General features: G+C 44.0%; 1 long non-coding RNA gene across 3 annotated transcripts in view; it reads right to left on the minus strand.

The window, feature by feature from the left end:
• LOC148134744 (uncharacterized) overlaps positions 1–25,330 on the minus strand; it is a 46,140-nt gene that overhangs the window by 7,362 nt on the left and 13,448 nt on the right. For 2 of the 3 annotated variants that reach the window (XR_015755610.1, XR_015755612.1), the window contains exon 2: positions 20,167–20,318. This is a non-coding gene — a long non-coding RNA (uncharacterized LOC148134744). Of the gene's footprint in view, positions 1–19,032; positions 19,154–20,166; positions 20,319–25,330 lie in introns of those variants that run through there. The other variant, XR_015755611.1, reaches the window with a different exon arrangement.

A 25,330-nucleotide genomic window follows, 5' to 3' on the forward strand; every position in this document is an offset into this window, starting at 1 on the left:
TCTCTATCTTCATTGAACATAATTTCTCTTTGTAATTCTTTTCCACACAGAGCAGCAGTTGCTCAATCGTTATTGAGAATGAGTTTGACAGAATTTGGATCTACAAGGGAATTAATTAATGGTTGTGGGAGTGGAGGTGATGTCAGCTAGAATGTGGAGAAGATGAATTTTCTTTTATGGGGAGGTTTAATTGCCCCCAAGATGCTCTGCTGCTTGTGGTGAGGTGACATGGGAGGCGATGAGCTGGCTCAGTGCTACTGTGACAATTGATATTTTATTACATGGTTGTGCTGAAATTAAGCTTATTAATTATTCCCTTTCAATAATACTAATTACATGAAGGTTTTTTTTTCACTCCAAGCACACCCACCACAGTCCGACCTCCCAACCATAGTTTATTTAAGTGAGTGGACTGCAGCAGTTTCATTAGTAGAAGTACTCACTGCACCCTCCTCTAAGTCCTCTCTGACCTCGAGCTTTTAAAGATGCACTAAACCAGCACAATCTTGCAAAATTGACTGCTCTCCTCTCAAGCTGCTTTAAGCAGAAATCTACACTGTCCTCGTGTACCACATCCTCTCAATCTGTTTCAGTGATGCTGACCTGGAGCACACTCCTCGCAGCCTGCTTCACGGAGCTACTGATTTGCTGCACACTCAGAAACATAGAAAAAAGTTGCAGAAGTAGGCCAATCAATCGTTCGAGCCAGCACCATCATTCAATATGATGATGGCTGATCATCCAATTTCAGTATCCCATTCCTGCTTTCTCTCCAAACGCCTTGATCTCTTTAGCCACAGGGCCATTTCCAGTTCCCTGAATATATATCTAATGAGCTGTTCCCAACAGCTGTCTGTGGTAGAGAATTCCACAGGTTCAATGGCCACCCCCATTCTCCTAAATTCCAGTGAGTACAAACCCAGTTGATCCAGTCTTTCTTCATGTGTCAGTCCTGCCATCCTTGAAATCAGTTTATTGAAGTTTTGCTTGACTCCCTCAATAGTGAGAATGTCCTTCCTCAGATTAGGAGACCAACATACTACACAGTACTCAAGGCATAGCCTCCCACATGCTCTATATAACTGCAAGAAGACATCAGTCGTCCTGTATCAAATCCTCTTGCTATGAACGTCAGCATGCTGTAAGCTTTCCCCCACTTCCAGCACCTGCATACCAGCAGTGAACTGTTCCACCATAACACCCAGGTCTTGTTGGACTTCACCTTTTCCTAAACTGCCACCATTCAGATCATAATCTGCCTTCCTGTTTTTGCCACAAAGTTGATAAACACACATTTATCCGCATTATGTTGCATTTGCAAGTATGTACCCATTCAGCCAGCCTATCCAAGTCACTCTGCAACTTCTCAGCATCCTCCTCATAACACACACTACCATTCAGTTTGTGCTGTCTGCAAATTTGAAGATGTTGCATTCAATTCCTTCGTCCACAGCATTAATGTATTGTGAACAGCTGGGGTCCCAGTACTGAACCCTACGGTACGTCACTGCCTGCCACTCGGAGAATTACCCACTTATTTCAACTCTCTGCTTCCTCTCTGTCAACCAGTTCTCTATCCACATCAAATCACTACCTCTGGTACCATGAGCCATAACTTTGCTTAATAAGCCTTGTCAAAAGCCTTTCGAAAGCCCAAAGTCACAATATCAACCCTTGTTGACCAGACACATCCTCAAAAATTCCAAACGGTTTGTCAAGCGTGATTTCCTTTCGTGAATCCATACTGACTAAGACCAATCCTGTCACTGCTTTCCAAATGCTTAGTTATTACGTCTTTAACATTTACTTCAGCATTTTCCACTCTTATTGATTTCTGGCTAACCGGCCTATAATTCCCCATTTTCTCTCTCCGTCCTTTTTTTTTGAAAAGTACAGTTACATTTTCTCCCCTCCAGTCATAATCACTACAGTGTGAAAATAAGCCATTTGGCCCAATAAAGCCACACCAACCCTCTGAAAAATATTCCATCCAGACCCCATTACTTTGCATTTCCCTGACTAGCGCATCTAGCCTACCCATCCCTGAAAAATTTACGATGGCCAATTCAACAAACCTGCACATCGTTCGACTGTGGGAGGAAACAAGAGCACCCAAAAATCCCCACACAGACAATGTGCAAACACCACACAGACAGTGGTCTGATACTCGAATCGAACCCAGGTTCTTGATGCTATGAAGCACCAGTGCTACAACCAAGCCATCGTGCTTTTAGAGCTCTTCCAGAGTCTACAGAATGCTGGAAAATGATCACCAATGCATCCACTATTTCTCGGGCCACTTCCTTAAGGGTGGAGAGCACAAGGCCATGGGGATTTATTAGGTTTTATTCCCATCAATTTACCCAATACCATTTCATAGAGTCATGGAGTCCTTCAGCATCGTGCCAGATCCTTTGGCCCAAACTGATTCATGCCGACCAACACTAACCTCCACTAGTCCTCCAAACTAACTCCATTTCGCTGTTCTTGGCCCATATACGTCTAATTGTTTCCTATCCATGTATTTGACCAAATGCCTTTTAAATATTGTTAATGTACCCGTTTCGAGCATTTCCACCAGGAGCTCATTCCATCTTCGTACCACCATCTATGTAAAACCGTTTCCCCTCAGTTACCCTTTCGTTCTTTACCCACTAACATTAAACTGATGCCCTCTAGTCCTCAATTCCCCAACCCTGGGAAAAAGATTGAGTGCATTCACCATTTCCGTGCCTCTCATGATCTTGTACACTTCTATAAGATCCATCCTCAGTTTCCTGCGCTCTAAAGAAAAAAAAATGTCCTAGCTTATCCAACCTCTCCTTAGAACTCAGACAATTGAGTCCTGGCAACATCCTAGTAAATTTCAGTTTAGTAACATCCTTCCTGCAGCAAGGTCATCAAAACTGAATGCAATACTCCCAAAAGCAGCCTCATCAATGTTTTGTAGAACTACAACATAACTTCCCAACAGCTTTATTCAGTGCTGTAACTGATAAAGGTCAGTGTGCCAAATGCCCTGTCTACCTGTGACTTCACTTTCAGAGAATTGTGCACCTGAACTACAAGGTCCCTCTGTTGCACTACACACCTTAAAGCCCTAACATTCAGCAAGAAATTCCTGTCTTGATTTGACTTTCCAAAATGCAAGACCTCAAACTTTGAATCATAGAGCATAGCCATGCCGACAAGATATCCCAACCCAATCTGGTTCCACTTGCCAGCACCGGGCCCATATCCCTCCAAACCCTTCCTATTTATGTACTCATCCAGATGTCTTTTTAATATTGCAATTGTACTAGCCTCCACCACTTCCTCTGGCAGCTCATTCACCACCCTCTGTGTGAAAAAGTTGCCCCTTAGGTCTCTTTTTGATCATTCCCCTCTCACCTTAAATCTACGATCTCTAGTTCTCGACTTCTCAACCCAGGGAAAAGACCTTGTTTAATTACCCCATCCATGCCGTTCACGATTTTATAAACATCTATAAGGTCACACTTTAGCCTCCAACGCACCAGGGAAAACCGCCCCAGCCTATTCAAACTCTCCATATAGCTCCAATCCTGGCAACGTCCTTGTAAATCTTTTCTAAATCGTTTCAAGTTTCACAGTATCTTTCTGATAGGAAGTAGACCAGAACTGCACATAATACTCCAAAAGTGGCCTAACCAACATCCAGTATATCCGCAAAATGACCTTCCAACTCCTATACTCAATACTCTGACTAACAAAGGAAAGCATACCAAACGCTTTCTTCACTATCCTATCTAACTGTGACTCTACTTTTAAGGAGCTATGAACCTGCATTCCAAGGTCTCTTTGTTCAGCAGCACTCTCTCGGACATTACCGTTAAGTGTATAAGTCCTGTTAAGATTTGCTTACCCAAAATGCAACATTTCACATTTATCAAAATTAAACTCCATCTGCCACTCCTCAGCCCATTGGCCCATTTGATCAAGATCCCGTTGTAATCTGAGGTAACCTTCTTTGCTGTCCACTTCAGCTCCAATTTTGGTATCATCTGCAAACTTACGTCCTATGTTGACATCCAAATTATTTATATAAATGACAAAAAGTAGTGGACCCAGCACAGATCTTTGTAGTACTCCACTGGTCACAGGCTTCAGTCTGAAAAAGAACTCTCCATCACCAGATCTTTTACAATCAAGCCAGCTTTGTATCCAAATGACTAGTTCTCCCTGTATTCCATGAGATCTAACCTTGCTAACCAGTCTCCCATGGGGAACCTTGTCAAACCCCTGACTGAAGTCGAGATAGATCACGTCCACCACTCTGCCCTCATCAATCCTCTTTGTGACTTCTTCAAAAAGCTCAAATAAGTTTGTGAGACATATTTTACATGCACAAAGACATGTTGACTATCCCTAATCAATCCTTGCCTTTCCAAATACATTTAAATCCTTTCCGTCAGGAATCCCTCCAATAACTTTCCTACAACCGAGGTGAAGCTCACCGCTCACTCTGGCTTGTCCTTACCATCTTTCTTAAATAGTGGTAGCCAACTCCAGTCTTACGGCACCTCACCTAAGACAATGATCTCAGCAAGGGGCCCAGCAATCATTTCCCTAGCTTCCCATAGAGTTCTAGGGTACACCTGATTGGACCCTGGGGAATTACTTATATATATTAAACTCTATATGCCATTTTTCTGCTCACTTTCCCAGCTGATCAAGGTCCTGCTGCATTTTCTATAATCTTTCTCACTGTCCACGATACCACCTATTTTAGTGTCATCAGCAAAACTGACTACTCATGCCTTGTACACTCATCCAAATCACAGATATAGTTAATAAACAGCAATGGACCCAGCAACCACTCCTGAGGGACTCCAATAGTCACAGGCCTGCAATCAGACAAGCATCCTTCGACTACCACCCTCTGCTTCCTACTGTAAAGCCAATTGTGTATCCAATTTGCCAGCTTGCCCGGGATTCCATGAGATCCAACCTTCCAGAACAGCCGACCATGTGGAACCTTATCAAAGGCCGTAAGGCTCTACTTCTGTTTCCCAGTTATTGTTTGACATTTATGGGGATCACTTCAAAACTTCATAATCCCTTTGAATTCCATTTTATTCCCAATTTCCTGGAGGATCTTTTACTGTGATATGACTCATTTACTCTGCTTCATGATGCAATGCTGGATCTGAAACAGGTACATCCCCCGTCAGTCAACAATGGTGTTGTTCCAACAAACCCTGACAAAAACATTCCACAAACTCCATCCAGACTACGTCTTGCTGGTCACTCCATCGAAGAACTCTTAACAAATTTGTGAGGCATGATCTCCCATCCACAAAGCTATGCTGACTGTTTCTAATCAAACCCTATCTTTTCAAATGCATGTACATCTTATCCCTCGCAATCGTATCAAGTAATTCACCCACCATAGACGTTAGGTTTACTAGTCTATAGTTCTGAGGATCTTTGTGCCCAGAAATTAATAATGTTCTTTTTATATTCCACCAAGAAATTAGAGAAAACATTGATGCCATTTCCCTATTCTCCCATAACCCCAGGTTTGGAGGGAGGCTGTTGATTGGGGGAGGTCTCTGGGTCTATAAACCCCGCCCCTCCCCCAGGCTATTTACAGGAGCGCGCCCCCAAATCCAGCCGCACCACGTCACTGCGGCTGGGGGGAAATCCCACGCGTGCACATTCGAACTCCCCGCCGTTGGCCACCAACCGCCGCACGTCGCGTGTGCGCCCGTCAGAACTACAATTCCCATTAGGCCCCGTGGGCCGATCCTCCACGGCACCAAGCTCACCAGCCCTTACTACGCAGGCGCTCGCTACCAGGGCAGCATGGGTCATGTAGTCCACCAGTGTGTGCTGCGGGAACTGAGTTGCTGAGGGACGTTGTGTGGAGAGAGAAACAGTTAATGTCGAGAATCTGATCTAACTCTTGTTCAGAACTGGAAGGAACTGCTGGGGTTTGGATTGTAGAACGAGGGGAATAGATGGTGAGAGTGTCCAGAGCTAAAGATTTGGAGATGCGGGTGTTGGACTGGGGTGTACAAAGTTAAAAATCACACAACACCAGGTTATAGTCCAACAGCTTTAATGGGAAGCGCACTAGCTTTCTCCTACCATTAATACAAATCTCCTGAACTGCTTAAAGTTCTTCAACCAATATCCTTCCCCCCATGTGTAACTTGCTTCAGTCTCTACTAAACTCCAGATTCGTGTGACCTCCTGAAGCCACTTTGACCCTCCCCTTGTCTGTCACCTCATTCAGTCTCTACAATCTTCTCTATCTCTCACCTCCGACCGTTGCTACTGTGCTCCCTATCTCGAGTTCCTCCAGTCATGACTAGCCTTCTAATCTCCTGCAGCCTCGAAAACTATCCATGTTGCTGTAACATTCTCTTGTTTGCTGTAATCACCTCCAGTCCCTCCAGCTGTCTTTTTGTCACCTCCTTCAGTCCTCCATTGTCTACAGCCCTCCATGTCACCAACCTCATCCAGTCTTGACAACCATCCCTATCTCTGTAATCACCTGCAACCTTCCTATTGTTGTAACCTTCTTCCGTCCTTCCAATAAAAACTAATTTATTAACCTCTTTCTATGCTACATACTATGTCTGCTTCTTCCCCCTGTTCCTGCAACCTTTGTGAACTCTGTAACCTTATCCAATCTGTACCTTTGTGTCTTATTGTCATACTGCATAGAAACAGGTCCTTCAACCCATGATGTATCTGCAGACAATCAGCAGCAATCTACACTAACCTCATTTCCCTGCACTTGGTGCATAAGCTGCTTAATTCTGGCATATTAATTACGCATCCAAATGCTTCTTTAATGCTTCTTTGTCTGCCTCCACCACCTCTCAGGCAACACGTTCCATCTATTTATTATCCTCTGAGTGAAAAAAGTACTTCTCAAAACTCTTCCAATTCACCTGCTCCTCACTTTAATCTTATGCCTTCTTGTGTATGACAGTATGCAATGGGGAAGAGATTCTTGTGATCTACTCATAGGTTTGGAAACATGAATCAAATTCCTAGCTCAGCCTCCTCTGCTCCAGCGAAAAAATCTCAGCCTATCAGTCACCCCTCAGAACTGAAACCTTTCATCCAAGGCAACATCCGGATGAATCTCTTTTTCACTCTCTCCAATGCAATCATGATTTTCTGACAGTGAGGCAAACCGATCTGGGCACAGTACTCCAGATGTTGTCTCACCAATGTTTGTAGTAAGCTTCCTTACTCATTCATTCCTGATGAAGAGCTGATGCTCGAAACGTCGACTCTCCTGGTCCTCGGATGCTGTCTGACCTGCTGTGCCTTTCCAGCACCACACACTCGACACTTGATAATGAAGACAAGTATCCCACATGCCAGCTTTGTCAAACTGTCTACCTGTACTGACCCCTTCATGGATCTATGGACTTGGACGCCACAACCCCTTAGTACTCCACAGTAATTGAGCATTCATTGTGTATGTCCTTCATTTCTATTTGCCAGCGCCCTGCCCAATTTACCAGCTGATCAGTATCTGACTGGGACTCTCCTCCTCACTATCAACAGCACCACCGATTTTTGTGTCTTCTGCAAACTTGTCAATTCCACCATCTGCATTCACACAGAGTCAGAGAGGAATACAGCATGGAAACAGGCCGCTCAGTCTCAACTAGGCCATGCTGATTATGATGCCCACAAAGCTTATTCCAAGTGCCCACAATTCTTCTATATCCCTCTCATGTCTTCCCATGCCATGCACCTATAAAAATGCTTTTTTTTTAAATATTGCTATGGTACCCGCCTCAACCATTTCCTCTGGCAGCCCAGTCCATATACACACCACTCTCTGCGTGACAAAGTTACCCCTCAAGTTCGTCTAAAACCTTTCCCCTCCCACCTTAAACCAATGCCCTCTAGTTTTTAGTTCACCATCCCTGGGAAAAAACTATATGCATTCATCCTATTTGTGCCCCTCGTGATTTTATGCACCTCGTATGGTCACCCCTCATTCTTTGACATTCCAAGGGATAAAGTCCTATACTGGCCAATCTCTCCCTATACCTCAGGCCTACTTGTCCTGGCAACATCCTCAGATCTTCTTTGCACTCTTAGCAGTCTTCCATGTCATTAATTTAAATAACAAGCAGCAAGCATCCTAGCGCTGAACAATGTGGCACACTGCTGGTCTGAGACTGCGTTACTAAGATAATATCCTTTGTCTCATATTTGTAAGCCAAGTTTGAATCCAGTTTGCCAACTTGTTTTGGATTCTTGTGTCCTTTCGTTTTGTTCCAGCTTTTCATGTGAGACCTTGTCAAATGTCTTACTTAAGTTCATGTCAACCACATACACTGCACTATCCTAATCAATATATTGAGTTTTCAAAAAATTCAAAATTAAATTAATCTTCCTCCAGTCCTGTCATCCATCTTTTTCACTTTGCCTCGTTCCTACTACCTTCCCTGCCTCAGTAAATTGTATTATTCCTAAAATACTTCTCGTCGATATGAACCTCTGTTCTTGCAATGCTCCATATGACTGTAAACTCTTACCATCCTGAGAAACCTTTATGACTCGAACATTTGTCATTCATTACAGTATTCACCATTCACTGTTAACTGCACCAGCCTCTAAAACTGTCCATGTCTCTCTAAACTGCATCTAGCTTGTACAAACCTCCCTTTGGCTGCCACCTTCCCCTCAGTTCCTACAAAATTCTCTATCTGAATAATGTTGTCATGTCTCGACAACCCTCTTGATCACTGTAAACTCTTCCCATCTCTCCAAACTTTGCTCTGTCTGTAACCTCTAGTCCATACACACATCCTATCCCTGGAAGCTTCTTCAGTCTCTCAAATATTCTGTTTTAGAATAACTTTATCGAGTCAATACAATCATTCCTACCTCTGTAAACACCTCTGCCAATACAAACTTCCCTATCCGTGTATTCACCTTCAGTCCCTACAAACTTCCCAGGAAGTTCTTGCCACAAGAATCTGTTTTGGGACCACTGCTGTCTGTCAATTTTATAAATGACTTGGACGCAGGCAAAAGTGGATGGGTTAGTAAGTTTGCAGAGGACACTAAAGTCGGTGGAGTGGTGGACAGTGTGGAAGAATGTTGCAGGTTGCAGGGGGACTTGGATAAACTGCAGACATGGGCTTAGGAGTTGGAAATGCAGTTCAATGCAGATAATTCCGAGATAGTTCAATGTCGGGGTGGTGAGGGAGGAGAGAGCGAGGGGGAGAGGTGGGAGAGAGACAGACAGACAGCGAGCAAGAGAGAGAAACAGCGAAAGAGAGCAGACAGTGATAGAGAGAGACAATGTGTGTGAGACAGAGAGAGGAACAGCAATAGAGGGAGAGAGAAATGAAAGAAAGAGAAAGACTCAGACAAAGATAGAAAGAGTGAGAATCAATGAGTGAGTGAGAGAGAAAGTGTGACAGAAAGACAGAGAGAGAAAGAATGGCAATAGCAGAGGCCCAGAGAGAGACAGTGGGAGAGGGAGGGACAGTGGGAGAGGGAGGGACAATGAAAGAGAAAGGTGGGGTGTTGAGAGTGAAAGAGATACAGATAGTGAGATATAGATGGAAAGAGTTGGTCAGAGAGAATGAGAGTGAAAGAGAGAAAGGGAGATACATAGAGAGTGTGATAGAGAGAGACAGTGAAAGAGAGAGAGACACTGAGACAGAGTCAGAGCAGGTTTATAAAAAAGCAGAAGGAGGGAGTGATGAAGTAAGAGACAGAGACTGGCAGAGTCAGTTAGAGAGAGAAAAACAGTGTGAGAGAGACACTATTAGAGAGACAGAGCTAGGAGAGAAAGACAGTGAGAGACGACAAGATAGAGAAAGAAACACAGAATGAGTGAGAGAGTGAAAGTGAGAAGAGAAAAATCACAGAGAACAAAGCAGACAGAGAGACAGACAGAGCGATGATGACAGAGACAGACAGACAGTGAGTGATATAAAGAGTGAAAGAACAAGGGAGAGTCAGGGTGTGAGAGCGAGGTAGTGAGAGTGGTAGAGCAACACAGAGAAAGAGAGAGAAGGGGTGAGGGAGATTGTATCAAATGGAAACAGGCAGAGAGAGAGAGACAGAAAAGTTTTACCAACCTGAACCACCTCTTCTCTGAATCAATTAACGACTCTGTCCTTGAGCCCTCAATTGATGTCACTGTCCCTGTTGACCCATTCATTCTTTTGAATTGGCCAGACACTTACATATTGTAAAACAACCATCTTGGCCAGATGAACCACGAACATCCAGCCACCTCTTGTGTCAACAGTGATCGAATGCCAAGCGCAAAAGATAATTTAGATTGCAGTTGTAGATTCCTTTCGTTCTGACCCATTTGATTTCTATAACCTGATACCTGGTTCCAGACTGTCCTAAAGCAATACATTTGTTCATTGTTCAAACATTCAATGGAAATAAGATGCCTCTGTATAAGAACTTGTCAGAAGGCAATACTTCATCTGAAGAAATACTTTTATGTTGATCTCTCCACTGGCAGCATAACCTTCCCTCAAAAGATCAGCGATACTGTGCACTTTACTCAAAGACACAACCCAGCTGACAACTGGCAAGTGGACAACCTGACAGTGAAGCATTGCCTCCCCCCAGCTCCTGATAATGCGACAATCGGTATACACTGTAGTCTGGTTAGCTTCCAGTTCAATCGAAAATTTTAAAGGTTTCATCATTTGTAACAAATTTGAGTTCCAATCATGAGCGAAAGCCTAAAAGAGATCCAATCATGGAATACAGGGGAAGGTAAAGAGTGTTGTTAATTAAAGGAAGAGTTGTGCAAAGCTGATGTTGGGTTGTGGGGAGCATTTTCTGGTGCAGTGGTGATGTGCTAAATGTATAAAATATATATAAAGCTGACGTTAAACACCGGGCCTGGGGACTCGGAACATTTTCTAATCCTGTAAAGCAGGGACTAACAAAATAATGCATGGAATAAACTGGTGAGAGATATAAACATGTGTTTGAAACCACTTTCTATAGATTAAACAAAATGTGCTCAGAAAAGTCAAATATGTGCACTCGATTGGCAGCAGAAGAAAACCTGCAATTGGGACAAAGTGAATAACAGAGAAAAAAAGATGTTCTTTTGGGTCTGTCTTCAGAGGTGAAAATTTGCTAAGTTTCTCAACAATACAATAGAAGCAATACCCTCGTCAAAATCAGGAGATAAACGAATTGGTCAATGGCGAACAGAAGTAGTACTGGAGAAAATAATCCTGGAATCTGAAAACCAACGTCTCATTATCGATTGCAGTCATCGGGCATAATCGTACATATGTTGCTGGTTATCTTTCCAAATTCTGTGATGTTGGTATGGCATCAACCCCAGTGAAATATCAGAATGCATTGTAAACGATGATGTAAGTGGACACTTAAAAATAAAATGGTCTGATTGGATGGAGTCAATGCAAATTTATGAAGATAGACATTATTTCACAAACTCTGTTGAGTTTCCTCCTTGGAAGAATTAACTGACAGAATGCTTACAATGTAAATAGGGAGGGTTTGGTATCCAATATGACAGAGAGCATGTATCTGTGGGTAACAAACTGGTTAGCATTCAGCATTGTTTGATGGGCAACAAACAAATAATAGGAATACAAATGCCATCCTCGGGTTAGCTTGTTGTGACCAGAATGCTTCCAAAAGGACCAGCCTAACTCTTCCCTATCAGTATGCATAGTTTAAATTTCACCATAAAACCATAAGACATCAGGGTGGGAGTTAGACTATTTAGCCCATCGAGTCCACTCCGCCATTCAATCATTGCTGATGGGCATTTCAACGCCACTTACCCGCACTCTCCCCATCTCCCTTAATTTCTTGCGAAATTAAGAATTTATCAATCTCTGCCTTAAAGACATATACCGTCCCGGCCTCTACTGAGCTCCATGGCAGTGAAATACACAGTCCCACCGCTCTCTGGCTGAAGAAATGTCTCCTAATTTCCGTTCTAAATTGACCCCCTCTAACTCTAAGGCTGTGTCCATGAGTCCTACTATCCCTGTTTGATGGAAACAATTTCCTACTGTCCACCCTTTCTAAGCCATGCACTATCTTGAGGTTTCTATTAGATCTCCCCTCAACCTTCTGAACTCTAACAAATACAATGCCAGGATCCTCAGCCATTCATCGCATGTTAGACCTGCCATTCCAGGGATCATCCGTATGAATCTCTGCTGGACATGCTCTCGTGCCAGTATGTCCTTCCTGAGGTGTGGGGCCCAAAACTGGACATAGTATTCTAAATGGGGCCTAAGCAGAGGTTTATAAAGTCTTAGTAGCGCCTCACTGCTTTTAAATTCCAACTCTCTTGAAATAAATGACAACATTACATTTGCTTTCTTAACCATGGACTCAACTTGCAAGTCAATATTTAGAGAATCCTGTACTAGTTCTCCCATATCCCAGTGTACATTGTCAGACAGCCAATCCTCAATCCATGACAGTAGCTCACCTCGAACACCACGGGCCCTCATTACTCAGCAGCCTCTCGTGAGGCACCTTATCAAAGGCATTTTGGAAGTCTCCGTAAATAACATCTACCGGGTTTCCCTGGTCTAAACTAGTTGTTACCTCTTCAAAGAATTCTAACAGGTTTGTCAGGCATGACCTCCCTTTACTAAATCCATGCTGACTTGTTCTAATTCGACCCTGCACTTCCAAGAATTTAGAAATCTCATCCTTAATGATGGATTCTAGAATTTTACCTATAACCGAGGTTAGGCTAATCAGCCTTAATTTTCCATCTTTTGTCTTGATCCTTTCTTGAACAAGGGGGTAACAACAGCGATTTTCCAATCATCTGGGACTTTCCCTGACTCCAGTGATTTTTGAAAGATTACAACCAACATCTCCACTATTTCTTGAGCTACCTCCTTCAGAACTCTACGATGTAGCCCATCCGGGCCAGGAGATTTCTCAATTTTTAGATCTTTTGGCTTATCAAGTACAGAGGAACATCGATTATCCAAATTCCAATGATCCGAAAATTAGCCTGCTCCCTTGTGGGCTCTTTCACAAGCTATTCCAAATGCCATCCTGTAAGCATTCCATGAATTCCCTTTCTTTGGATCCACTGGCAACATAATTCACTCAGACCAATTGCATATTTAAGCCCCTATGATCACCATGACCTTGCCTTTCTGACATGCCCTATCTATTTTAACAAGGAATCCCGCCCCCTCTGCCCACCTCAGTGTCTTTTTGATAAGTTGTAAATCCTTGGATGTTTAACTGCCATGTTTAAATGGAAGCGAGGGAACTTGGGGAAATAAATAGTGATGTCTTGAAAGCTGTCCATATTACAGAGGAGGAGACGCTGGAGACCTTAACATCAATAAAGGTAGGTATTTCCCTAGGACCTGATCAGGTAATTCCAGAACGTTTTAAGAAGCGAGAGAAGAGATTGCTGGGCACCTTCCTGAGATACAGGATTGTAATAGAGGGTTATTTTCCTGAGATAGAGAATGGTGATAGAGGGTTATTTTCCAGACTGGAGGCCTGTGACCAGGATCAGTGCAGGTTCCACTGCTTTTTGTCATTTATAAAAATGGTTTGGATATGAATATAGGTTTGTAAGTTTGCAGATAGCAGCAAAATTGGTGGTGTGTTGAACAGTGAAGAAGGTTGTCTGACAGTACCACAGGACAATAGGCTGAGGAGTGGCAGATGGAATTTAATTGAGATGAATGTGATGTGTTGTATTCTGGTTAGGCAAACCAGGTCACGACTTATACATGCCCCTTCCCTCGCTGCATGTTGTGGCTGTGACTCTGTCCCTCTTCCTTCTTGCAGCATGTCACGGCTGTGTCGCCGTCTCGGTCCATCCTCAGATGTTTTTTCACAGATGCTGCCAGATCTGCTGAGCTTTTCCAGCAATTTTTGTTTTTGTCTCACACTGAGGCTAACATGATCTCCACACTTCCCAGTAACTATACACTAATTATAAAGAGTCTCGGAGTGATTCTGGCCTGATCTTCACACCTCCCAGTAACTATACACTGACTGTAAAGGGTCTCACGGTGAGCCTGCCCTCATCTACACACCTCTGTGTAAATGTACAAGGTCTGTAAACAGTCTCACACTGAGTGTGGCCTCGTTTACACACCTCCAAGTCAGTATAATGTCAGTGTAAAACAGTCTCTCAGTGAAACTAGCCTCAGTTACGATATGATGACTGCAAACAGTCTCATTGAGAGTCTGGCCTCATCTGCACGCCACCCAGTTACTACATGGTGATTGTGAACAATCTAACATTGAGCTTTTTCTTTTAAAATTTCAAAATTATATTTGATTCATCAAAAACATCTTTCTATATATACATAGTCACAAATGCAGTTTGGTACTTTACAGTTGCATATCACATGACAATAAAGGATATTACAACAAAGAATATTCTATTCAAATAAACAAACATTGGACTTTGGACAAAAACCCAAAAAAGGTCTCTTACACGTATATCATTACATATCTGGGAGACACTGGGAGGGTCCGATAACTGAACGGACCCCCATTTCCCTTCAGCAGGAAGACCTCGGACAGTGGTCTTACCCCCACTGCACCTTGGCAGCAGTTGCCCCAAGCTTTAGTCCATCCCTCAGCACATAGTCCTGGACATTAGGATGTGTCAGTCTGCAACACTCAGGGTCAACTCCTCGCTCTGGAAGACCAACAAGTTTCGGGCAGACCAAAGAGCATCATTCACTGAGTTGATGATTCTCCAGGCTCAGTCGACGTTTGACCCAGTAACTATATGGTGACTGGAAACAGTCTCACAGTGAGCCTGTATTGTTCACCCTCCTACCAGTGTCTGTTGCCTGTTTCACAGTCAGCCTAGCCTCATCCTTACTTCCTGTGAGTCAATGCTTTGTGTCCTCTTCCACTTAGCCCCTGCTTTTGGGAATGCAGCCAGAGATCTCTCCAGGCCGCATTTCATTCTCCTCACTGTCTTAGTGTTCCCACGTACACCACTTGTCTTTCCCTCTCCCTCCTGACTAGTTTTTGTGAACCCCAACCCTCTTCCCTGACCCCACCATCCAGCTGCAATGTTCGAGAATCCCCACCATGGACACTGCCATTACTTCTCCAGCTCATTCATATTTCTTCACAAAACAGAAACATAACTCATTGACAGGAATAAGTGGCAGGTGAATGAGATAAATCATACATCTGCAAACGGATTGCTGTTCAATGGTGAGATTAACTTTATTTTATGTGTATAAATCAAAAGCAAAAAAATCACGTGTAGTTCTGCATGCAAATCATTTCATTGAATACAGCTGTGCAAAGAAATGATATCTCTGCTGTTCAAACCATTCCAACAGTACAACATTGGAGAGAGAACATTTGGAAATGTTGCAGAAACTGCAGATCAATTAAGGGGAAACTGAAGGCATGCTCTGCACCAAAACACTTAATCCATTTCACAAAGGAAATACTTCGTTCAGGCGATTACATCTGTTTTTACTGGTCTCCTTCCCATTCAATTTTCTTCCACTTTCTGGGTCACCTCAAATGTGTGACTCCCTTTTCTCTCCAGCATGGCCTTACCCCATCCTTTTCCCCGGGTATGTAACTGTTTCTCTTTATTTCCAGGGGAAATATGAATTCCAGTGGTTGTGACCAGGACAGCCAGCTGGACCTCATAGAATATGAGCTCCCTGATTGGGGCTGTTAATCTGGACCAAGCAGGGAGCCCTGGCCGACAGATGAGAAGGGTCAATGCGGTCTCTGAATGAGGTAGTGATAAAGTCAAGGACAGTTCATGTGTAAATAGAAGGGGACTTGGAGAAGGCCACAAGCCTCAGTGCAGATTTCTTCACATCCATCTCCAGCACTGGGTTTAAACATTACTGCATACCCTTCCTTTTAGAGTCACAGGCATAGAGTCACAGAGATATACAGCACGGAAACTGATGGTTCTGTCGAACACGACCATGCCAACCAGATATCCTAAATAAATCTAGTCCCATTTCCAGCATTTAGCTCATATCCTTCTAAACCCCTCTTAGTCACATACTCATTCAGATGCCTTTAAAGAGCGGTGGATATGATCTACATGAACGTCAGTCAGGTGATCGACAAGGTTCCTCTACTGCTCACCCGCAGACTGCTGAGCAAGGTTAGATCACATTGAACACAGGGTAAAAACAAGGACTGCAGATGCTGGAAACGCACAGCAGGTCCTCGGATGCTGCCTGAACTGTGTTTTTCCAGCACGACTCTAACCTAGACTCATATTGAACAGTCTATTTAGATTACATTACATTACAGTGTGTGGAAACAGGCCCTTCGGCCCAACAAGTCCACACCGACCCGCCGAAGCGCAACCCACCCATACCCCTACATTTACCCCTTAGCTAACACTACGGGCAATTTAGCACGGCCAATTCACCTAACCTGCACATCTTTGGACTGTGGGAGGAAACCGGAGCACCCGGAGGAAACCCACGCAGACACGGGGAGAATGTGCAAACTCCACACAGTTAGTCACCTGAGGCGGGAATTGAACCCGGGTCTCCGGCGCTGTGAGGCAGCAGTGCTAACCACTGTGCCACTGTGCCGCCTACCAGCCTCTCCCTATAGCGCAGACTCTGCAACCCTTGCAGCATCCTTGGAAATCTTTTCTGAACCTTTTCAAGTACAGTAGCGCCTTGACATACGAACGACCCCGTTCACGAACAAATCAGTTTACGAACAGGATTGTACGTAAAAGTTTGCTTCAACGTACGTACAAAATTCAAGGTACGAACGAAGGTACGAATGCAAAAAGCCCGTGTGTGACCACGTGGTTTCATTGTTCTGCTTTGCCACGTGCTTGTTGAACGCAAAAGCTCTCGGGCCCCGCGTGATCTCATTCAGTTCGTCTTTGGCGCGTGCGCTGTGGACAACTGTCCAAGCATTCTTACGCTATCCGAGCAATGGGAAAAATTGATTCAGTTCACGAACCGAGTCCCAGAACGGATTAAGTTCGTAAGTCGAGGCGCTACTGTACTGTTGTCCAACATCTCAGTTTCAGTAAAGCGTTTGATAAGATTATCTACGGTAGGCTATCACGGAAAATACGGAGGCATGGGATTGAGATTGATCTCGTGGTTTGGATCATTAATTGGCTGGCTGTAAGAAGACAGAGGGTGGTGGTTGATGGGAATTGTTTCATCCTGGAGTTCAGTTACGAGTGGTGTACTGCAAGGATCTGTTTTGGTGCCACTACTGTTTATCAGTTTTATAAATGATGGCATGGAATGATGGGTTAGTACATTTGCGGATGCCATTAACGTTGGTGGAGTTGTACCAAAGTATGTTGTAGATTATAGTGAGACATAGATAGGCTGCAGAGCTGGGCTGAGAGGCGGCAAATGGAGTTTAATGCAGAAAAATGTGAGGTGATCCACTTTGGATTGAGTAACAGGAATACAGAGTACTGAGCTAATGGTAAGATACTTGGTAGTGTGGGTGAGCAGATAGATCTCGGTGTCCATGTTAGTGCCCTGAAAATTTCCACCCAGGTTAAAGGATTGTTAGGATGGCATACAATGTGTTAGGTTGTACTGGTAGAGGGATTGAGTTTTGGAGCCATGAAATCATGTTGCAGTTGTACAAACCTCTGGTGTGGCCACACTTGGAGTCCTGGTCACCGCATTATAAGAAGGATGTGGAAGCTTTGGAAACGGTGTAAAGGAGATTTACCAGGATGTTGCCTGGTACAGAGGGTAGGTCTTATGAAGAAAGCTGAGGGACTTAATGCTGTTTTGCTTAGAGAAAAAAAGGTGAAAAGGTGACTTGACAGAGGCACACAAGATGATCAGAGGAATAGCTAGGGCAGACAGTGAGAGCCTTTTTCCTCGGATGGTGATTGCTAGCACGAGGGGGCATAGTTTAAACTGAGAGGTGATACATATAGGACAGATATCAGAGATAGATTCTTTACTCAGAGAGTAGAAAGGGCATGCAATGCCCTGTCTACATCAGTAGAGGACTCGCTAACTTTAAGGGCATTTAAATGATCACTGGATAAACATATGGATGATAATGGAAGAGCATAGATTAGATGGGCTTCAAATTGATTTCACAGTTCGGCAAAACATCGAGGGCCGAAGAGCCTGTACTGCGCTGTAACACACCCTATCACTGTAAGCTTGTTCAGTCTGTCAAACATTCTGTATCTATGTTCTATCTCTGTCTGCAGTGAGCAGCAGGGTGAGAATAAGACTGATACTGAGAATGTGGGACCAGTATTGCATTTGCAGATGTGTTGATGGACAGGAAAAAGAGGTTGTGAATGGAATTGATTTTGACTGTGAGGGATTCTTGAATTTATTGAGTTGATAATTGACTTTTATTCTCTGATGACATCTCATATGATTCATTGAATGTTAAGCAGAAAGGATATGTTGGTAAATTTGGATTTTTATATTGTTTTGAAATGTGATAGATGTATTTGAATAGGCACCCATTTACAGAAATTCCTAGATCCCTTAGTATGTTAAATCAATTCTTGGAGTCTGTTCGATGCAGTATTCTGGAGTGGAGCATTCTTTACACCTGATTGGGTATTCTATAGCACACCTTCTGACATGAAACCCGGTATTCTCCACTGCAGCCAGCTTTTCCCGGATTTCCTGGTGTCACCTCTGATCTGCATCATGTGCAAATATTTTACTGAAGACAAAATGCTTGTGAACGTCTGGTTCGATCCATATGTCCCGAAATGGGGATTTTTGCAAGGCAGGGATGGTCTGATAATTCCCCGTGTTACTGAAACAGTGATCTACAGTGGGCTGTAGGTGGTGTAGAGAATGATACAGCCCACTGGCTGGTTATTGTGCTGGCTTCTGTTATTCAGCAGAGTTTGGAAAAGCTGAGCCGCGGTGTGGTTCCCGTTGATCTGGGCGGGGTTCAGCAATTTACTTTCTGAGCAACGACTGCTACTGTTCGGAAAGACAGCAAGGTCATTTCTACCCGGGTAGTTTTCGAAAACGTTCACATCGGAGGTAATGAAAGGATGTATTGATATGCTGGGGTTCAAGTCTATATATCTATTGGAGTTTCCGCACTGGGAAGCAGGTAAAGCCACCAGGAAGGCGAAGTGTTCTCTCCCATAATCAGACGCCCGGTGCCCAGCACCAAGCGGAGACTGAAAGGGGTAAAGTCAGGGTGTGAGTCAAGGGACGGACTTCAGGTGAAACATTCTCTGTGCAGTGTTAGTGGGCCCTGTTTGAGATGTGTTATTTGGAACAATGCCCATCATATTAAAGAAAAGGTGAAACCCTGCAATTCACATTTCAAATTATTGCATGGGAAGGTCAATGTTGCTATCTCAGTGTTGTATTAAGTTCTGGGATCAGTGTCAGGTTTAAAGACAGAACCAGGGTGATGCGACAGAAAGCAGAACATTGTTACTTATTTTTGTACAAATCCTCCTGCAATGAATCACAGAATGCCACAAGCCTTCTTGATAACTCACTGTACCTTCATCATAAGGTCCTTTGACTGATGCACTACTCGATGCTCCATGCCATACGTATTGATTAGAAACAGAGAGATGGGGAGAGAGAAAGAGAGAGACAATGAAGGCTACATGAGCAGTGAACGAGAACTGGAGGTAGAGAGAATCCTGGAAGAATTGGAAAACAGAAAAAGTTTGGGGCATAAGGACAAGGCGTGGAGCAACTAGAAAGCAAGGGAACAAAAGAAAGGGACAGAGAGAAAACAAAGACTTGCAGACTGACAGGAAATGGGAATAGTAGTGAAGGAGATAGAGGGAGACAAAGGGAAACTGAGAGGTGGGTGAGGCGATTCAGTAAACAGTAAAATGTTGCCTGTGTGTGGGATTTGGGCATTTTCTCCAAAAATCACTCCAAAAATCCCCCCCCCCACTGCTGACAGAGCTTTTTTTTTAAGATTACCAACAAGTCCCACACCGCCCCGCCGAAGGGCAACCCACCCAGACCTCTCCATTTGCCCCTTCACCTAACACTACAGGCAATTTAGCATGGCCAATTCATCCGGAGGGGAGAATGTGTAAACTCCATTCAGTCGCCTGAGGCAGGAATTGAACCCAGGTCTCTAGCGCTGTGAGGCAGCAGTGCTAACCACTGTACTACCGTGCCGCCCTGATCAGGTAAGATCTGTTTCACTGACACTTACCTTTTAAAAATGCCAGTCACGGCATGGTTATCCAGTACAGCCGCATCTGACATGGGGATTGTGAGCAGCACCAACAGGAACAGGCAGAGTGTCCGCATTTTTCAGATTTGTCAGCACCCTTTAACCGTACTATAGGGAACACACAGACAAAACTGGAAAAGATGAAAGAAAAACTTGTTCAATTCATAACTACATTGGCAAGAGCGTGAAAGATATGCAGGGACACACATGTTGGCAAACAGAAACTGTCGCTATCGTCCTGGGTGGTGTTTGCCATTAATTAAGCAGAAGGTCTGGTTACCTCCCATGGGTACAATTTGCAGGTGAAGATTGGAGTTTCTTCCAGGAGTTATGGGGTATAGCCAACCTTTCAGAATAGGTGCAACAGGCCCACAGCTCTCTTGGAGGGGGTCGGTGGAGGAGATGTGTTCTCAGACTCCAAATACAACAGGACCTTGAAAATGTCCAAAACAATATGCACTTACATAGAACCTTTGAAGGATTGAAACATCCCACAGGATATTGCACAGATTCCCAGTATTATACACTGATTACAAACTGACTTTGGTGCAGGTCCAGTTAATCACAATACATATCACCAATTTGGATGGGTGAATCAAGTATAAAATATCCAGGTTTGATGACAATTCAAACTTGTGCATCATTGTGACCGATGTACAGGAGGTAAGAAGGCTTCAGAATAATATGAACAATTTCAGTAAATTGGGAAACACATGGAAGGTGCAAATGGGAAATTGTCCACATCAGTAGGAAATAAGATACATATTTGTAGTGTATCATTGAAATATTGATCGAATGGAGCAATATTGGCTTCCATAAGGAGAGGAGGGATAGGCTGGGACATTAATTCACTGGAATGTAGGAGGTTGAGGGGTGACCTTAGAGAGGTTGAAAAATCATAAGGGGCGTAGATGAGGTGAATAGCAACAGTCTTTTTCTGAAGATAGGGGAGTTCATAACTGGAGGGCACAGTGTTTAGGTGAGAGGAGAGAGATTTAAAAGGGACCTGAGGGGCAACATTGTTACATAGAGGGTGGTTCATGTGTGGATTGAACTGCCAGAAGAAGAGGGAGATGCATGTACAGTTACAACATTTAAAAGACAATTGGACAGATACATGGATAGGAAATGTTCAGAGAGATATGGGCCAAATGCAGCGCAATGGAACTAGGTTAGTTTGGGAAACCTGATGAGTGTGGACACATTGCACCGAAGGGTCTTTTCCATGCTGTATGAATCTATGGATGTCCTTTTCCAGAGGTCACTGAAATTCAAAATGAAGGTGCAGCTGAATAGCAACATGTTAGAAAGACAAACAGCATGTTGGCCTTCATTGGCTGTGGATTTCAGTACAGCTTGAAAGCTTATCCAGTTGGTGAGACCACAGCTGGAGTATTTTGTACATTCTTGATTCAAGTACCTATGGAAATTGATACCTACTGCAAGGAGACAGCAGTAAGGGTTTATCAGAATAATTGTTGCTATGCCAGGTTGGTCCTATGAGGAATGTTGGGGTTGGGTGGGCCGGCATTCACTTGATGGTATCAGAAGGTGAAGTGTCTCACTGATGTGTATAGGATTCTGATAGGGCTCAGGATGCAATGATGATGTTTCCCCGGCCTGGGAATCCAGAGAAAGGGGCCAGGGTCTCAGCATACACACGGGACACCATTTCTGACTGAGATGCTGAGAAATGTCTTCACTCAGGCAATGGTGACCATCTGGAGACCTCTACCGCAAAAGGCTCTGGAGGAAAGTTACTGTTTTTTTTAAAGAAAGAACCATATTGATTTCCAGGAGCTAAAAGTGTCAGTGGGTCTGAGAAAAGAACAGGTATGTGACTGCGTGATAAAGGATCAGCCAGGATCATATTGGAAAATGGAGCAGGGCTGATGGGAAGGTCACCCTTTGTTTCATTGTCCATTCTCTCCTATTCTTAGCATCTTTTATCACATATTCAACTTTTCTTCTATACTGGCCTGCTCTCCATTATCTCCTTGTTTACCCAGCCCTTTCGTATTTTATGGAACAGACCAAATGCCCTGAAGACTATCAAGGGGGTAGCCGAGACTGTAACCGTTACCTTATTTTGAGGCTAGTTTAAGGTGCTGCATTCCGGATGTGATTTGATGGGTCAATCTCATCGGATTTAAGCAAAAGACACTTCGTTCTTACCCCACAGTTAGAAAATACGCAAAACAAAAAAATACTTGACAAAATAATGTATTATTTAACTAATACTCATCAGCGTCCTAGTATACCACCATCGCATAAATGCAGCCTTGGCCAACATCGCCAGACCACAACAAAACGACGGTTGGAGGAAGAGCGCCTCATCTTCCGCCTAGGAACCCTCCAACCACAAGGGATGAACTCAGATTTCTCCAGTTTCCTCATTTCCCCTCCCCCCCACCTTGTCTCAGTCAAATCCCTCGAACTCAGCACCGCCTTCCTAACCTGCAATCTTCTTCCTGACCTCTCCGCCCCTACCCCACTCCGGCCTATCACCCTCACCTTGACCTCCTCCCATCTATCGCATTTCCAACACACCTCCCCCAAGTCCCTCCTCCCTACCTTTTATCTTAGCCTGCTGGACACACTTTCCTCATTCCTGAAGAAGGGCTTATGCCCGAAACGTCGATTCTCCTGTTCCTTGGATGCTGCCTGACCTGCTGCGCTTTTTCAGCAACACATTTTCAGCTCTTCACTATAAATATCCCTTATTCCCTGCTGCTATCTGTTCTGATGAAGGGTCAACAGACTGAAGCATTAACTCTGGTTTCTTCCCACAGATGCTGCCATCAATTCGTTGTTCACCGTATTCATTACAAAGACAGTTAGGGATGGATAATAAGAGTTGATTTAGCCAGTGAACACACCAAAGTGCAAAAGCTGAGGTTTTTCCACTCAGAGGTTCGAAAACTGCACTTCCCTCCAGACACTGTACTATCTCTGAGCACAGATACTTCCAAAGTGCAAATCCAAGCATAGGCTTCTGCCTCCTGGAACACAATGTCCAGATAATCACCTCCTCAATGAGACATCGGAATGATCGAAGTTCAGACTCCATTACATTAGCACTGAGCTGATGTTCCCTGACCTGCAGGCATTTGCTCGGAGTGTTGTTGGTATCGATCACACTGGTGTGCACCACCCTACCCACAGTACAGCTGGAAAATATCATTTACCATCTATCCAAATATTGTGCTTGAAGAATTAGAATTCAATGGTTCAAACAGGACCTTTTCCACACTTCTCTTACATTACCTTGTGAAACCCAGTAATTATAAATATAATGTTATGACTTCAGCAACCTGCTTCAGATAGCGAGAGACAAATGGGGTGGGGGAGGGGGGGGAAGAGAGAGAGGCGGGCTGACAGAGTGAGAGAGAAAACCAGACAGACGTGGAGAAACAGTGAGAGAAAGAGACACAGACACAGACAATGAGAGAAACAGTTTGTGAGAGAGACAGAGACAGAAGACAGACAATCAAAGATGCAGAATGGGAAAGAAGGACAGAGAGAGAGGAGGTGAGACAGAGACAGTAGAAGAGAGAAAAAGACAGAGTGTGAGAGGCAGAGAAGGAAAGAGTGAGAAAGAGAGTGAGAGGCAGACAGGGAATGAGAGACAGATAGAGACAAAGAATATGTGTGTGAGAGAAAGGGAGTTAGTGAGCGACTAAGGGGCAGAAAGAGAGAAAGAGACAGTGAGAGCGCTAGAGGAAGAGAGAGACGCAAAAAAGAGTGAGAGAGACATAGATGGTGAAAGAACAAGAAATACTGACAGAGAGAGTGACAGCAAGAGATCAAAAATGAGAGAGAGAGAGTGTGAGAGAGAGGTAATGTGAAGGACAGAGAGAGTGAGACAGAGCGAGTCAGAGACAGAGTAGAAACAGAGAGATACAGGAGAGAAAGATAGAGAGACATGAGAGAGAGGGGGCTGAAGGAAGAATGAGGAACTGAAAGAGTCAGTGAGAGAGAGAGAGAGAGAGACAGAAAGACATGAGAGAGAGGGGGAAGTAAGAATGAGGAATAGAGTCAGTGAGAGAGGGAGAGAGAGACAGCATGTGTGTCAAAGAGAGACACCCTGAGGGAGAAAGCAAGACAGTGTGAGGGAGGGGGAGTGACAGAGACAGTGAGAGACTCAGAAAGAGAGAGTGGGAGACTGTGACAGAGAGAGAGTCACTGAGAAAGAAAGACAGTGGGAGAGATACAGTGAGGGAGAGAGAGGGAGACAGAGAATGAGGAATTAGAGTCAGTTAGAGAGAGGGAGAGTTACTGCGGCTGAAAGAGCGAGAGGGAGAGATAGAGACAGAAAGCACAAGAGAGAGAGAAACACAGAAAGAATGAGAAAGAGGGACAGAGTGAGATCAATAGTGTGAGAGAGAGACGGTTTAAGACAGAGACAGTTTAAAAGAGAGAGAGAGAGACAAGAGACATACTGAAGGACAGAGAGAGAGAGAGGAATTCAGAAGCAGAGTACACAGAGACATATGAGAGAGAGCGGGGAACGAGCAAGAAAAAGGAACAGAGAGAGAGAGTGAGAGAGAGATTCGTTGAGGGAGACAACAAGACAGTGAGAGAGAAGAGTGACAGACAGTGAGAGCGAGAGAGAGACATTGAGAGAGAAAGATACAGTGGGAGAGGAAGAGAAACAGCGTAAGAGATAGACAGACAGAGTGCGAGAGAGGGAGAATCAGTGAAAGAGAATGAGACCGACGGAGAGAGGAACTGAGACAGAAAGAGCAAGAGAGGGAGAGGGACAATGATAGCGAGAGAGAGGCAGAGTGGGAGACAGTGAGAGAGAAAAAGAGAGAGAGCCAAGTGAAGAGAAACAGACAGAGAGGCATAAAAACTTTTCACCAACCTGAACCACCTCTTCTCTGAACCAGTTAATGACTCTGTCCTTCAGCCCTCAATTTATGTTACTGTTCCTGTTGGGCCACTCCTTCCTTTGAGTCGGCCAGACATTTACATCTTGCAAAACAATCATGTTGACCAAATGAACCACAGCACGTCCACCCACTTCTTATGTCAACAGGGATAGAATGCAAAGTGTAAAAACATTTGCATGTTCCTTTGCTTCAAACCAATTTAATGCCAATACTCTGGCGGCTGATTCCAAATTCTCCTCAAGGTGAGA

The sequence above is a fragment of the Chiloscyllium plagiosum genome, unplaced genomic scaffold (genome assembly GCF_037043375.1).
Source record: "Chiloscyllium plagiosum isolate Xiang-an unplaced genomic scaffold, Cpla_swu_hap1 HiC_scaffold_52, whole genome shotgun sequence".
Taxonomy (NCBI): Eukaryota; Metazoa; Chordata; class Chondrichthyes; order Orectolobiformes; family Hemiscylliidae; genus Chiloscyllium; species Chiloscyllium plagiosum.